The 15,504-nt window shown below is 37.2% G+C and overlaps 1 long non-coding RNA gene and 1 pseudogene across 3 annotated transcripts in view; both read left to right on the top strand.

Annotated features, from left to right (window-relative positions):
* Positions 1 to 15,204, top strand: part of LOC103691446 (uncharacterized) — a 272,183-nt gene extending 256,979 nt beyond the window's left edge. For all 3 annotated transcript variants that reach the window (XR_010064065.1, XR_005500597.2, XR_005500598.2), the window contains 2 exons: positions 1,881 to 1,966; positions 14,965 to 15,204. This is a non-coding gene — a long non-coding RNA (uncharacterized LOC103691446). The remainder of the gene's footprint in view (positions 1 to 1,880; positions 1,967 to 14,964) is intronic.
* Positions 12,025 to 14,069, top strand: Rpl10a-ps14 (ribosomal protein L10A, pseudogene 14; annotated as a pseudogene).
* Positions 15,205 to 15,504: the final 300 nt, after the last annotated feature.

The following is a 15,504-nucleotide window of genomic DNA, read 5'->3' as shown; positions in this document are numbered from 1 at the left end:
CTTTAGCAATGTTTCTTTTACAAATGTGGGTGCCCTTGTTTTGGGGGCATGGATGTACAAAATTGAGATATCTTCTTGGTAGATATTTCCTTTGATGAATGTAAAATGTACTTCACTATCTCTTTTGATTAATTTTAATTAATTGAAAGTCTATTTTATTACATATTAGATTGGCTACTCCAGGTTCCTTCTTGGATCCATTGGAAAACATTTTTTCCAGCACTTAACTCTCTGGTAATGTCTTTATTGCTGAGGTGTGTTTCTTGTATGTAGCAGAATGATGAATTCTGTTTTTGCATTCATTCTGTTAGCCTGTGTTTTTTACTGGGGGATTGAGTGATGTTGAGAGATATTAATCACCAGTGATTGCTAAATCATGTTATTTTGATGTTGTTGTTGTTGTTGTTGTTGCAATTGGTGGTGGTGGTGGTGGTGGTGGTGTGTATGTATGCTTGTTTTGTTTTTGCTGTTATAGAATTACTTATTTCCTATGTTTTCTTGATTGTTGGTTTCCTCTTTGGGTTGAAGTTTTTCTTCTAGTGTTTTCTAAATTTGTGGATTTGTCGATAGATATTATTTAACTTTGCTTTTATCTTGAAACATTTTATTTCCTCAATATATGGTAATTGAGAGTTTTGCTGGTTACAGTAGTCAAGGTTGGTTGGTATCTGTGGGGTTTTAGAGGCTTCAAGTCATATGTCCAGGCCTTTCTAGCTTTTACAGTCTCTGTTGAGAACTCAGGTATAATCCTGATAGGTCTGCATTCATAAATTAGTTGGTCTTTTTCCTTGCAGCTTTTAATATTTTTTCTTTGTTCTGTGGATTTAATTTGTTCTTTGTTTTGATTGTTATGTGGTGGGAGGATTTTCTTTTCTGGTCTAATCAAATTGGTGTTCTGTAAGCTTCTTATATTTTTATATGCATTTCTTTCTTTAGGTTGAGAAAGTTTCCTTCTATAATTTTGTTGAAAATATTTTCTGGTCCTTGTAGCTGAGACTTCACTTTCTTTGGGGTGGTTTGAATATGCTTGGCTCAGGAAGTGACACTATTAGCAGGTATGGCCTTGTTGAAGTAGGTGTGGCTTTGTTTGCCTTTGTGAGTGTGGGCTTTAAGACCCTCTTTCTAGCTGCCTGGAAGCCAATCTTCTATCTGCCTTTGAATGAAGATGTAGAGCTCTCAGCTTCTCTAGCCCACATCTGTCTGGATGCTGCGATGCTCCTGTTTTAATAATGAACTGAATCTCTGAACCTGTTAGCCAGCCCCAATTAAACACTTTCCTTATAAGAGTTGCCTTGGTCATGGTCTCTATTCATAGTAGTAAAACTCTAACTAAGGTATTCTTCCATTCCTATTATTCTTAAGTTAGATCTTTTCATGGTGTCCCAGATTTCTTGGATTTTATTCAGGAATTTTTTTAGGTTTAACATATTCTTTCAGTGATGTATCAATTTGTTCTATTGTATCTTCTATGCCTGAGATTCTCTCTTCCATCCCTGTATTCTGATCTTCTCTTTCCTAGGTTTTCCATCTCCAACATTCCCTCAGTTTGTGTTTTCTTTATTGCTTTTATTGATATTTTCATACCTTGTGCAGTTTTGTTTATTTCTTCTACCTATTTAATTTTATTTTCCTGTATTTCTTTAAGGGATTTATTTGTTTCTTCTTTAAAGGGTTTTACCTGTTTAATTGTATATTTCTGTATTTCTTCAAGGAATTTGCTCATTTCCTTTTTAATGACCTTATCATGTTTTTAATATTGGATTTAATTTCATTTTTTTTAAGTTGTGATATCCAGGGCTTGCAGTAGCATGATAGCTGTGCTCTGAAGGTGGCATATTACCCTTGCTTTTGTTGATTGTGTTTTTAATGCCTGTTTTCAGCCATCTTAATGTACTTGGATATTCCTGATGTAAAAGATATTGTGAGGGAAATCTTACTTCAATGTCCCTGTTACAGCAGGCCTCTGGTAAGTATTCTTAGGGAGCAGTAAAAGTCTCCCAGGAGTTGGGTGTGCCCCTGGGTACAAGGGGTACATAATTTGGTGGGAGGAGTCAGGGGAAGAGGTGACTCTACAATGGAGGTCTGGAGGACAGCAGGCCGCTCCCAGCATCTGTGTATGTTCTAGAGTATCCAGATCCTGTCCAGCACCTTTTCTCTTTCTGGAAGGTAGAGATGGGGGCATATGATTGATGGTTTTCTTGGGACAAAACTTGGTTTTGCAATAGTAAAAGTTGCTTGCTATCAATAATATCTATCTTTCTTAACTCTGGGCTATTCTAGGGCCAGAAACTGCTGCTTTCTAGGGGATTAACACCTGTTGGTTAACAGGTGGGGATTAAAAAAGTGATTACTTTGGTACTTTGTTCTTTCCCTGCAAATCTCTCACTGATTTGGTAATAGGCTAGGAGTTTTATTAATGCTTTGTAAGTCAGGAAAAGAAAGTCATCTTCACAGAAAGATAAACTTTTACACAAGTAATACACATACCCACATTCATAAGACACACATATTCTGGTCCCAACATGATCACCTGTCTTACCAATTCAACAAGTATTCATGCATATTTATATACACACACCTATACTTAAATATGCATATATGCATATATTTACATATATGCATATTTGCAGAAAAACTTATTCATTTTAGCTAAAGAGGAAGCTCCAACCTCTACTGCTGAGATAAAGAAAAAACTTTTATCTTTTTATAGCTGAATAAAAGAAGTCTCTTGGTAAGAAAAAGACCGTTGCTTATTTTTGTTGTTCTTAATCCTTTTACATTCTCAGGAGAATAGGACACATAGTCTTCCAAACAGCTTTTTCCAAAAATTAACAGCAAGTTAATTTAAGTCAATAAATTGAATCAGAAGTTATAGCAAAAATGTTTACATGTGTTACCATTAAGTCCAGTATCTAACTAAACATTTATTATCTGTCACTATCTCCATATGCTCATTAAAAGTTTAAAACAATAATTCTTCTTTTTTTCTTTTTTTATTTACTTGAGTATTTCTTATATACATTTCGAGTGTTATTCCCTTTCCCGGTTTCCGGGCAAGCATCCCCCTCCCCCCTCCCCTTCCTTATGGGTGTTCCCCTCCCAACCCTCCCCCCATTGCCGCCCTCCCCCCATAGACTAGTTCACTGGGGGTTCAGTCTTAGCAGGACCCAGGGCTTCCCCTTCCACTGGTGCTCTTACTAGGATATTCATTGCTACCTATGGGGTCAGAGTCCAGGGTCAGTCCATGTATAGTCTTTAGGTAGTGGCTTAGTCCCTGGAAGCTCTGGTTGCTTGGCATTGTTGTACTTTTGGGGTCTCGAGCCCCTTCAAGCTCTTCCAGTTCTTTCTCTGATTCCTTCAATAGGGGACCTATTCTCAGTTCAGTGGTTTGCTGCTGGCATTCGCCTCTGTATTTGCTGTATTCTGGCTGTGTCTCTCAGGAAAGATCTACATCCGGCTCCTGTCGGTCTGCACTTCTTTGCTTCATCTATCTTGTCTAATTGGGTGGCTGTATAGGTATGGGCCACATGTGGGGCAGGCTCTGAATGGGTGTTCCTTCAGTCTCTGTTTTAATCTTTGCCTCTCTCTTCCCTGCCAAGGGTATTCTTTTTCCTCATTTAAAGAAGGAGTGAAGCATTCACATTTTGATCATCTGTCTTGAGTTTTGTTTGTTCTAGGGATCTAGGGTAATTCAAGCATTTGGGCTAATAGCCACTTATCAATGAGTGCATACCATGTATGTCTTTCTGTGATTGGGTTAGCTCACTCAGGATGATATTTTCCAGTTCCAACCATTTGCCTACGAATTTCATAAACTCATTAAAACAATAATTCTTATGTCATAAGTTAGCACAGTTTTGTCAAGAGGCAAATCATCTGCCTCGTGTCTTAATTAGTTTTGAAATTTTGTATAGATAAATCCAGTTCATATATTTTTCCATCTTTATTAACTTGGGTATTTCTTACTTACATTTTGATTGTTATTTCCCTTCCTGGTTTCCAGAACAACATCCCTCTAACCCCTCCCTCTCCCCTTCTATATGGGTGTTCCCCTCCCCATCCTCCCCCCATTACCACCCTCCCCCCAACAATCATGTTCACTGGGGGTTCAGTCTTGGCAGGACCAAGGGCTTTATCTTCTATCCTTGCACCTACAATAAATTGTCCATTCCTAGTTTATGACCTTTAGTTATCAGATAATGGTCTCACAGATAACCTAGAATGTTTTCCATGATCATAAATTTGTTCCAAACATGCTTTCTATCATAGTGCAATTAGCTTAACTCATGAAGGTTTACAGAGCCCTAACTGCAGCTTTCATACTATTGAGGGCTAAAAGCTATTTGTATAAATTTAGGAATTCTATAGAACCATTATTAGGAATTATGAAAACATCAATTTGTCTATACAGTGTTGATTTAAGAGAATACATCTTTGCTTATCTGCAGAAAATCTGCCAAACAGGGTGGTTAATAGCCAGAAATCATTAGACTATTTAATGACAGGAAAAATACAACAATAACAAGGATTGATCCTGAAATGAAATTTCTGAGAGCCTTGCAACTCAGACTTTACCTGTCATAGCCATGCAAAATGATGAACCATCTCCAGAAAGTCAATTATTAGTTTTTGCCTCCCTAGATGGTTCTTGACACCTGAGCACTTGTCAGACAGACTTATGTGCCTATTTATAACATGTTATGCAACATAAAATTCACATTAGGAAGCATTATGATAATGGAAAAATTATCAAAGTAACAATAACCGTAAAAATAATTTTTGGATCAGAATACAAATTACTCTAATATTCAACAACCTCAATGTATCAATGAAAAATTGCCTACTACCAGTATCTCAACATGCACACTAATAAAAATTAGAAACTGATGACTAAAACCTATAAGAAAAACAGAAGCTACCTTATCTCTGGAACAAATTTTTAAGACAGCAAAGCTAGAGAAGTTTTCAAAGGCTAAGCAAAGTTATGACTATATTTCTCTCAAAATTGCTGCTATAAAATAGACTATTATATTTATAACTAGTAGATGTATTGAAAATATTACATTTGGCTGCTTCACTCAGTAGGTTATAGCATGGTGTTCTAAGTCATGAGTTTGAACTCTGTAAGGGCTAGCAGTTAATACTTTGGGATTGGAGAAACCATTTCTTGCAGAGGACTCAGTTTTAGTTCCCAGCATCCAAATATCATACCTCATGGGTATCATAACTTCATTTCAGCGGTTCAACACACTTTCTTGGTCTCTGCAGAAACATGCATATATGTAGTACATCTATACACACTTTGACACAACAATAAATAAATCCTTTGAGAAGATTATTAATGTTTCTTTATTTCTGCTGACCAGTTATAGTCCATTGCAATGTAATTTTGTATGAACATCTAGGACTAAAAAAATTTCATGGTAGAATATTTTGAAATAGAATAAGCATGGAAATTTTTAATTGTCTATCATGAGATGAATCATGAATAGACTTTTGCTATACTTATAATATTAGAGAAACACAATTATTTAAAAATGGTAAATGGAAAGAAATTGATTATATCCTAGACATGTTTTAAAATAAAATGTTAAGAAATATAGAATTGGGGTCTGGAGAGGTGCCTCAGCTGTTAAGGGCACTGACTGCTCTTCCAGAGGTCCTGAGTTCAAATCCCAGCAACCACATGGTGGCTCACAGCCATCTGCAATGAGATCTGATGCCCTCTTCTGGTGTCTCAGAAGACAATTATTGTGTACTTCTATAGAATAAATGAATCTTTCTTAAAAAAGGAAACATAAATTAGTGATTGAAGAATTTTTTTCTGGAAAAGTTACTAGTATATTTGATGGTAGGTGGAAAAGATTCTCTCTGCTATATCCTTTATCCATTAATTTCTTTTTTCCCAATTAATGCTTCTGGGCTCATGGCAGAATATTAAACTGGATGGTCTCTAAGAGCTTCTGTTGCTTCAGTGATCATTTGGATTATAAGTACAAAAAAAAAACAGAGAAGGAAACAAAATCTATTTTCAATTAACCGAGAAAGAACACCATTATTTACTAAGAAGAATGTTTTGAAAAACATGATTTTGCTCACTTAGTTTCTATTAAAGTATAAAACAAAAAGATACTTCATGTTCTAGGCACTTTCCATGGTATTATCTGACTCTTACATTTCTGCTAATACGTTTCATTGTCTACACTATAAATTGCATGTTGCATGTGCGAGATAGTCTAAATTATCCTGGCAAAGTGATCTAAATGGAAGTTTAAACAGTGACCATTGGTATATTTAGTTTTAATTTCCCTCAGCCAATGCTTATGTTTATCATTTACTTACTGCTTTTTCTGGGAACTACTCATTGTTCTACTTTATCTTAATGTCAGAACAACATCATCTGAGGACATTTGTTTTCCATAGTCCATATGTTTACCATGCATTTAAAATTGTATCCATATGGTATACCTTGACAAAAATAGCTTAAAGAACTATTATCTCTTATCTAGGAAAAAAACTTATAATGAAATATGTCAAGCACAAAGAAGGATGATTTGTCTTTCTCTTCCTTTGTTCCTCTCTTCGTAAGCAGCTGAATACAAATCAATTTATTAAGACTCAGTCAAGTAATCAGAAATTCAGTTGGAGATGTATAAGATGTGTAGGAAAAGCAGTTGATAGAACTGTGCTGAAGTCGTGGGGTCTGTTTCTATTTCTCTCTCTATAAAAGTAGCTAGTGAGATGTTGGTATATAGTATGGGAGTCTAAGAGGCAAGGGAAAGTCAGCCTAGGAAAGGAAGTCAGCCTTAGTTTTAGTGTTCTTACTATGTCCTGGATTTCCTGGATGTTTCACATTTTCTTTGATGTCAATGTTTTCTATGGTATCTTCTACACCTGAGATTCTTTCTTCTATCTCTTGTATTCTGTTGGTGAGGCTTTCATTTATGACTCTTGATCTCTTTCCTACGTTTCCTAGCTCCAGGGTTGTCTCCCTTTGTGATTTCTTTATTGTTTCCTTTTCCATTTTTAGATCCTGGATGGGTTTGTTCAATTCCTTCACCTGTTTTGTTTCATTTTCCTATAATGCTTTAAGGGATTTTTTGTGTTTCCTCTTTAAGGGCTTTTACCAATTTACCTGTGTTCTCCTGTATTTCTTTAAGGAACTTATTTATGTCCTTCTTAAAGTCCTCTATCATCATCATGAGATGTAATTTTAAATCTGAACTTTGCTTTTCTGGTGTGTTGAGGTATCCAGGACTTGCTGTAGTGGAAGAACTGAGTTCTGATGATGCCAAGTAGCCTTGGTTTCTGTTGCTGAGGTTCTTGTGCTTGCCTCTTGTCATCTGGTTATCTCTGGTGTTAGTTGCTCTTGCTGTCTCTGACTGTAGCCTCTCCCTCCTGTGAACCTGTGAGCCTTGATCTTAGGTAGGTCAGCACTCATGAGAGACCACCTCTCTCTGGGCAGGATTTGGGTCCAGAGAGCTGTGCCAAAGTGTTAACTCTGGGGTAAGATGGAGTCCAGAAGGATCCTGTCTCCAGTTGCTCTGTGGTTCCTGAGCTCTGTAGTCTCTTGACTGGCCCCTCTTTGGCCAGTTATTAAAGCAAAAGTTTTCATCTCACCTGTGAACATAGGAGAGACAGCACTTCTGGGAGATCAGCTCTCTCTGGGCAGAATTTCAGTCCAGAAAGCTGTGCCAAAGGGTTAACTCCAGGGCCCAGATGGAGACCAGAAGGATCCTATCCCCAGTTGCTCTCCAGTTCCTGAGCCCTGTGGTCTCCTGGCAGGTCCCTCTTTGGCCACTTATTGGAGCAAAAATGTTCATCTCATCGCACCTGTGGACTTAGGAGTTTCAGTACTACTGGGAGACCAGCTTTCTTTTTGTGGGATTTGGGTATGGAGAGCTGGGCCACAGGATTAACTCTGGGTAGATGCTCACTTTTGACGAAAGGATTATTGAAAAGTCTCCACGTATTTGGAAATAAAATACTAATATCCAAATAGTACATATGTATAATAGAAACCAAAGGAAAAAGCCTTTCACTGAAACAAATAATAAAACAGCACTAAAGGATTTCTTGTCGCTAGATGATATATAGTGCTAAATAGCTCTATTATAAAAAATTTCTGTGTGGTTAATTTTGTTTGTTAACTTGATCAGATCAAAATCAAATCAGAAACGTACACATACCAATGGGCAGATCTATGAGAGTATTTCCTGCAAAGATCAACTGCAAGGAAATATCCTTCCTCAGAATGGCTGCATTTTCTGATGCCCCAAGTGTCAGAAGGTTCAAGAGAAATACAATATTTTTCTGTTTGAAAAAAATACAAGAATTTCAAGTGGAAAATAAAAAAACTAAATATAGTATTTAAGAAGATCAAGCAAATTTCCAGCAATACTGAAAAGAAGAACGACATTAATAAAGGATAGTAAAACTCTACAGTCAAAGTCATGATGATAGATTCAATATCAGTTGAATTCTTGACAAACAGTAACACGTTGCACTAAAGGAGAAATAGTTAGAGATGCTGAAGTCCGTTATTTTGCAAAATTAGCAAGTGCGAAAAGAGAAATAGTTAAGGTAAATAGCCACAGAACTTTAAAAAAGCATTCAAACTGAGTGAAATGGAAATTGTAGATAAAATTTTCCCACAAAGTAAACTACAGATGCAGAAAGCTTCAGTGGTGAATTATAATAGCTTTCTAATTAAACAAATAAGCAAATATTACACCAAGCATTTTAGAAAATTGAAGAGAATTGCTTATTTCTCAGCTACAAATGGAGGTCAATAATGTGCTAATATAAAGATAAACAGCATGTCTCTTATGAGTATATGAGCAAGCATCATAGATAGATTTTTAAATGTTAGATCCAATTATATATAACATATCTTTGACATTTATAGGTTTATTATAGGAGTATAACTGTAGTTTACAATTTGAACATTCCTTTATAATGTTAGAAATTAAAAGGAACCATATAATCATGTGCATGCATACTAAAATGTAATAACAAAATGAACATGCATTTCTGTAGTTGAGCAGTTGTTTTTGGAGGGGACAGTGCTTCTTTACTAGGAGTAGCTTGGACTTGGCTGTCACAGAAGGTAAAACAAGATGAGGAACTTTCAAGTATGGTCTACACGTTTACTATCTTGATTTTTGATGATGGCTTCAAAGACTTGTATATCTATATAACTAAATCTATGCCTATACCTATGTTTAGCTATATCTATATTTATATATGACAAAATATACCCGTCCATATAGCTCATATATAAACAGTGTATTACATGTCTATTATATTGAAATAGCAATAATCTTTAGGATTCTCAGGAAACAATTGGATAATATCTGATGATTAGGTAATCAAAATTAATTTACCAATGATGATGATTGCTTGAGAGTGTCTTGAGACACTATATGTATACTGAAATTATCTCTATAAGGTTGTTTTACTATGTCTGCTTATTAATCCAGGCTATGACCTATTACATTATCATCCTAATTGCCACCGAGTTTTGCCTTCTCAAAGGCAAAACTTAAAACTCTTCTTTTAATTCAACTACAACATACAGGAGGGTCATATGAACTCAAGGGCAAATTATCCCCTATCAATCAAAGCAGAATTAGATTGCAGTCTGGGTCATTTAGAAACATAATGAAGAGGATTTGCACCACATACAGTCAAATTTCTTGTAATGGGCACCACAGGTCATGCTAAAAGTGTTAACTTATGTTCTTCAGGGAATGCATCTTTTTCTTTAATGTCTCTTTGGCAGTAGGTGTTTTATGTGCCCAATACAATGAAAAATCATAGCAAACTAAGGACAGAGCTGCTTCAGATTTAATTTGTAGAGCGGGGAAATGTGGCTAAGGGAGGGATGAACTTTGCTCAAGGCTACAGAATTATTAAATAAAATCTCGAGGTACAAAAACCAAGATGTCCTTTTCCAAGGCCAAGATGCGTTTAAGGAAATTTCCAAAATATTGTTTAAAAACTAGAAGAAATGTGTGCTGTATTTTTTAAAGAATGAAATTAAACTAAGACTTAAGTTACCTCCCTTTTTTTCACATTTAAAGCATTGATAAAATACATTTAGATGTCCTCATGCCTCACCATAAATTTTTAAAGGCCATGTACTGCTGATTCAAAGGAAAGATAATAAGAATATTAATTTTTTAAAACTTCCTTTTGAAAATTTTCATTCATGTATAAAATGAAATATGATTATAGGTATTCTAAATTTTGTTTCCTGTAACTTCCACAATATCCTTCTCAACATGTCTAATTCATGTATCTTTTTTTCTAGTAACTAATTAAGTTCAGTGAGTAATACCCATATGTGCATAGGTATGACATTCACTGCACTATAGGAAATTTACCAAAGCCACATCCTCACAAAACAATGTATCTCCAAAAAGGAATTATTAGCTGAAAATAATTCCTGAATCCTTAGTTAGGGTCTAGAGACCATCTATACCATCTATTGTGAGATTTTTAATTTTTTTGTAGCTTGATTTTGTTGAGGTCTTATACAGAAAACTAGAACCACTTGTGTGTTCATGGTGTCAAAAGCTGTGTCATACTCAGAAGAGTGTATGCCACAGAAGTATTCCCCATGGGTTGTTTCAGTAGCAATGTCCCCCAAAGATTTAGAGTTTGGTTACTTCGTCTCTAGATGGCATCATTTGTGTATGTTATAGGTAAAGTCCTGGAGTTTAAGAGCATAGTATCATCCCCAAGGCACTCTTCCAAAACCATGCTTGCAGTTTAAGTCATGAGCCCTAAACATCCAGCTTCCAGTTCTAGTTGCTGTGTCTGCTACATGATGTGATCTTTGTCTACCATTATGGGCTCTAAGCCTCTGGAATCAGAACCCCAACACTTACTTCTATAAGTTGTCTTTGCCATGACACTTAGCACAGTGGTAGAAACATGAGCATTTGGCTAGAATATAGTACTATAGTACAGGCATAAAATTTTATGGGAAGCAGGCCTCAAATCCAATCAGAAGATGTTTCAAGTGCCTTGTATAATGTTCGTTTAGAATATAGCTTCAAAATCCATCATTATTATTAGTGACTATAGTAGTTCAAATGAGATTGGCTCAAATGAATTCACATCTTTGAATATTTCTTCCCTATTTGGTAGAAGTCAATGGGAAGAATTAAGAGGTGTGGCATTATGCAGAAAAAGTATGTGTTATGCAGGCATGCATGTGCACACATGCACATATGCACACACACACACAAACACACACACACACACACAGAGAGAGAATATCATATAAGTAAAATAAAATAATTTTTAAAATAATGTATTTGAAAATCAAAAGCTTTTCGCTATAATTCCTTTAAACATTCATTTACTAAAAAGCTGCCTCTCTCCTAAGTAGTCACTACAGGGCTCAGGATCTATGCCATGAAGCTAGTCATTCATTTCTTGACAATTTAGTTCAGTCTTTATTGTGCTTTTTCTATAATAAAATTTTCTTTAATTTCAATTACAAAGCAAGTTTGTTTCTTTATTTTTGGCTTCATCGTCTCTTGCTATTTTACAACCTTCAGTCCACAAGAGTCTCTTATGTATTTCCTGAAGTAAAAGTCCATCCCCCCAAAAAGTTCTAGTACCAGCCATTTCCCCAAGATTCTAATACTCTTAGTCAATATTTTCTTTTACAAAAATGAAATGAATGAAATATGTCTTGGTAGTATGTTTCTAATTATTTGTGTGCTAAGGCAAACTTCAAGAGCCACAAGAGTGCTATAACTCATTTGTAGAATAAAATACTGTGTCAAGTTGTAGATCAAGGACTCCTAACATATGTTCTCTGTAGGAGTATGGATGTACTTATCCATGGGAAGATGTAGGAGGTTAAAATAGCAGCTTGTATGCATTTTAAAGCAAAAATGCTAAAAGTCATAAAAGTATTGTCGGTAACTATAAAAAACACAGTAATTAGTTAATAGTCTATATCTAACAAATTATACTTTATAGTTAATTTTTTGACAACAAAAAATGTAATCTAGAACAATTTTTTTCCTTTTTTTATCAGATATATTTCTTTCCTTACATTTCAAATGTTATTTCCTTTCCAGGTTTCCTGTCCTTAAGCCCCCATTCTCTCCCCCTCTCCCATACAGGTGTTCTCCTCATCCATCCCTCTTACCCTCCCCCCACATTCCCATATTTTTGTATAGTTAATTTGTTCATTTATTTAAAGGAACTATCATTATACAACTCCACCATGAGGATAGTGAGAGACATTATAAATGGTCATTAGAACTAAAAAGATAAACATAAAGAAATGAAAACACTGTCTTCACTGATAATAAATTAACCCCACTGTTGTATTATGGTGACCTGTAGCATACAAAAAAATACCTCTCTGTGCCTTGGTCTTCTCCATCCCTACCGCTTTTATTGATGGGCATCTTATGAATGGTTCTGTAATCTCCAATATCCCAGAGTCTCCACTGCAACTTGAGCTTCATCGACACAGCTTCTCACAGTGATATCTAATGACCTTCTTCCAGGAACTCTGCCTTTACCACATTCTTTGTGAGGAACTCTGAAACCATAGAGCATAACTCTATGATCCCAACTACTTTTCATTTTCTCTATCTGCCAAGCTAGGTACCAAGAGGACAGTGGTGTCAGTTCTGCTGCTGACTGGAGATGTAGCTCAGCCTCCTTGGAAGGCAGCTATGCCAGCTTATGTGGGTTGACCCTCAGGAAGCTCTTACAAGACAGTTTCCTTTGAACAGCTGAGAACCCCTTAATTTCATGCTTTCTCCTTTCATGTGCATGATCTTCAAATCATGAAGCCTCTGGATACCTTTCCTATTAGAGCAATGAAGGATGCTACATTCAGTGGTGAGCAGCAAAGTCTTATGCGACATCCTCTAAAGGCGGTGCGGGAAGTCCTGCACCAGAACTAGCTTAAGCGCCACAAATTTCTAGAGACGATGGAGCTGCAGATCAGCTTGAATAACTACGACCCTCAGAAGGAGAAACCCTTCTCTGGCACCATCAGGATTAAGTCCACCAAGTTCTAGGTGTGCATCCTGGGGGACCAGCAGCACTGTGACGAAGCCAAGGCTGTGGATATCCCCTATATGGACATCGAGGCGCTCAAGAAGCTTAACAAGAACAAGAAGTTGGTCAAAAAGCTGGCCAAGAAGTATGATGCCTTTTTGGCCTCTGACTCTCTGATCAAGCAGATCCCATGTATCCTGGGCCCAGGTCTAAAAATAACTGGCAAGTTCCCCTCCCTGCTGACACACAATGAAAACATGGTGGCCAAAGTGGATGAGGTGAAATCCACAATCAAGTTCCAGATGAAGAAGGTGCTGTGTCTGGCTGCTGCGGTCGGCCACGTGAAGATGACCGATGACGAGCTGGTGTACAACATCCACCTGGCTGTCAACTGCTTGGTGTCCTTGCTCAAGAAAAACTGGCAGAATATCCGAGCTCGGTAAATCAAGAGCATCATGGGCAAGCCACAGTGTCTGTATTAGGATACTGCCATTACTCATTGATAAGTGGCTATTAGCCCAAATGCTTGAATTACCCTAGATGCCTAGAACAAATGAAACTCAAGAGGGATGATCGAAATGTGAATGCTTCACTGCTTCTTTAAAAGGGGAACAAGAATACCCTTGGCAGGGAAGAGAGAGGCAAAGATTAAAACAGAGACTGAAGGAACACCCATTCAGAGCCTGCCCCACATGTGGCCCATACATATACAGCCACCCAATTAGACAAGATGGATGAAGCAAAGAAGTGCAGACCGACAGGAGCCAGATGTAGATCGCTCCTGAGAGACACAGCCAGAATACACCAAATACAGAGGCGAATGCCAGCAGGAAACCACTGAACTGAGAATAGGACCCCCGTTGAAGGAATCAGAGAAAGAACTGGAAGAGCTTGAAGGGGCTCGAGACCCCATATGTACAACAATGCCAAGCAACCAGAGCTTCCAGGGACTAAGCCACTACCTAAAGACTATACATGGACTGACCCTGGACTCTGACCCCATAGGTAGCAATGAATATCCTAGAAAGAGCACCAGTGGAAGGGGAAGCCCTTGGTCCTGCCAAGACTGAACCCCCAGTGAACTAGACTGTTGGGGGGAGGGCGGCAATGGGGGGAGGGATGGGACGGGAACACCCATAAGGAAGGGGAGGTGGGAGGGGGATGTTTGCCCGGAAACCGGGAAAGGGAATAACACTCGAAATGTATATAAGAAATACTCAAGTTAGTAAAAAAAAAAAAAAAAGGATACTGCCATTAAAAAAAAAGAATAGTTTCACAATTTGACACTTCAAGGATACATAATTAATATTCAAATCACACTGAAGTTTTAAAAAGTTTAAAATCTATAGAAATAAAGTATTATTATTTTGTATTTATTAATTCTCATTAATAAATAACAATCTGGCATCGGTATTTATACACAGGCTTAAATGTTTTGACAATTGTTAAAAGTGTATATAAGATTGGTAACGACGAGACTAAAATTCTTAATAGAAAATAAATGCATTTTCTGGTATGTTTCAGTACATACAGAGATGAATGATCCACACTTCAAAGCCAAGCCATCACCAGCATGCTTTTAATTATCCAGGCTTCTCTCAATAAGGCTCCACCATATCAACGAGGCAATCAGGATCCTCATTAGCTAATAGCATTTTCAATAAAGTCAGGTTCATTATTCTTTTTTCTGGGGTGATTTTGGGTCTGTAACTGCTGAGTCTTTTACTAAATATTTCCTATACTTCTCAAGAAACTATCACAGTTTCCCGCAAATGCTCATTCAACATCGCCTTTCCACTTGCAGTTCATACGAATTAAAATTATTTATCAACACTATGTTATCTGCAACCTATTCCTTCTGTGATGCGGTGTTTTAATTTCACACCAATTTACAAATATTTTGTTCTTTTTCTCTGCCAGAGCCTTACTGATTCGGATGAGGATGCTTGCAGTCTACCATCGATTGGGCTGAGCACAGGATCCCCAGTGGAGTAGTTAGATAAAAGACCTAAGGAGCTGAAGTGGTTTGCAACCTGGATGGGAACACCCTTCAGAAGAAGGAGAGAGGGATAGGATAGGGTGCTGATGTCCGGGAAACCGGGAAAGGGAATAAGATTTGAAATGGAAATAAAAGAAATCCAATAAAAGAAAAAAAATAACAACACTATCAACTAACCAGATCCCCCCAGAGCTCCCAGGAACTAAACCACCAACGAAAGAATAGGCGTGGAAGGACCCATGGCTCCAGCCGCATAAGTAGCAGAGGATGGCCTTGCCTGACATCAATAGGAGGAGAAGCCTTTGGTCCTGTGGAGGTTCATTTCCTCAGTGTAGGGAATGCCAGTGCGTTGAGGTGGGAGTGGGTGGGTGGGAGTGGGAGCATCTTCATAGAAGCAGGAAGAGGGGGAAGAGAGAGGGAAGAACCAGGAAAGGGGATAACGTTTGAAATATAAAAACATA

Source organism: Rattus norvegicus, chromosome 2, assembly GCF_036323735.1.
Source record: "Rattus norvegicus strain BN/NHsdMcwi chromosome 2, GRCr8, whole genome shotgun sequence".
NCBI classification, from domain to species: Eukaryota; Metazoa; Chordata; class Mammalia; order Rodentia; family Muridae; genus Rattus; species Rattus norvegicus.
The sequence above is the reverse complement of the archived record's forward strand: the minus strand, read 5'-3'. Positions and strand labels throughout refer to the sequence as shown.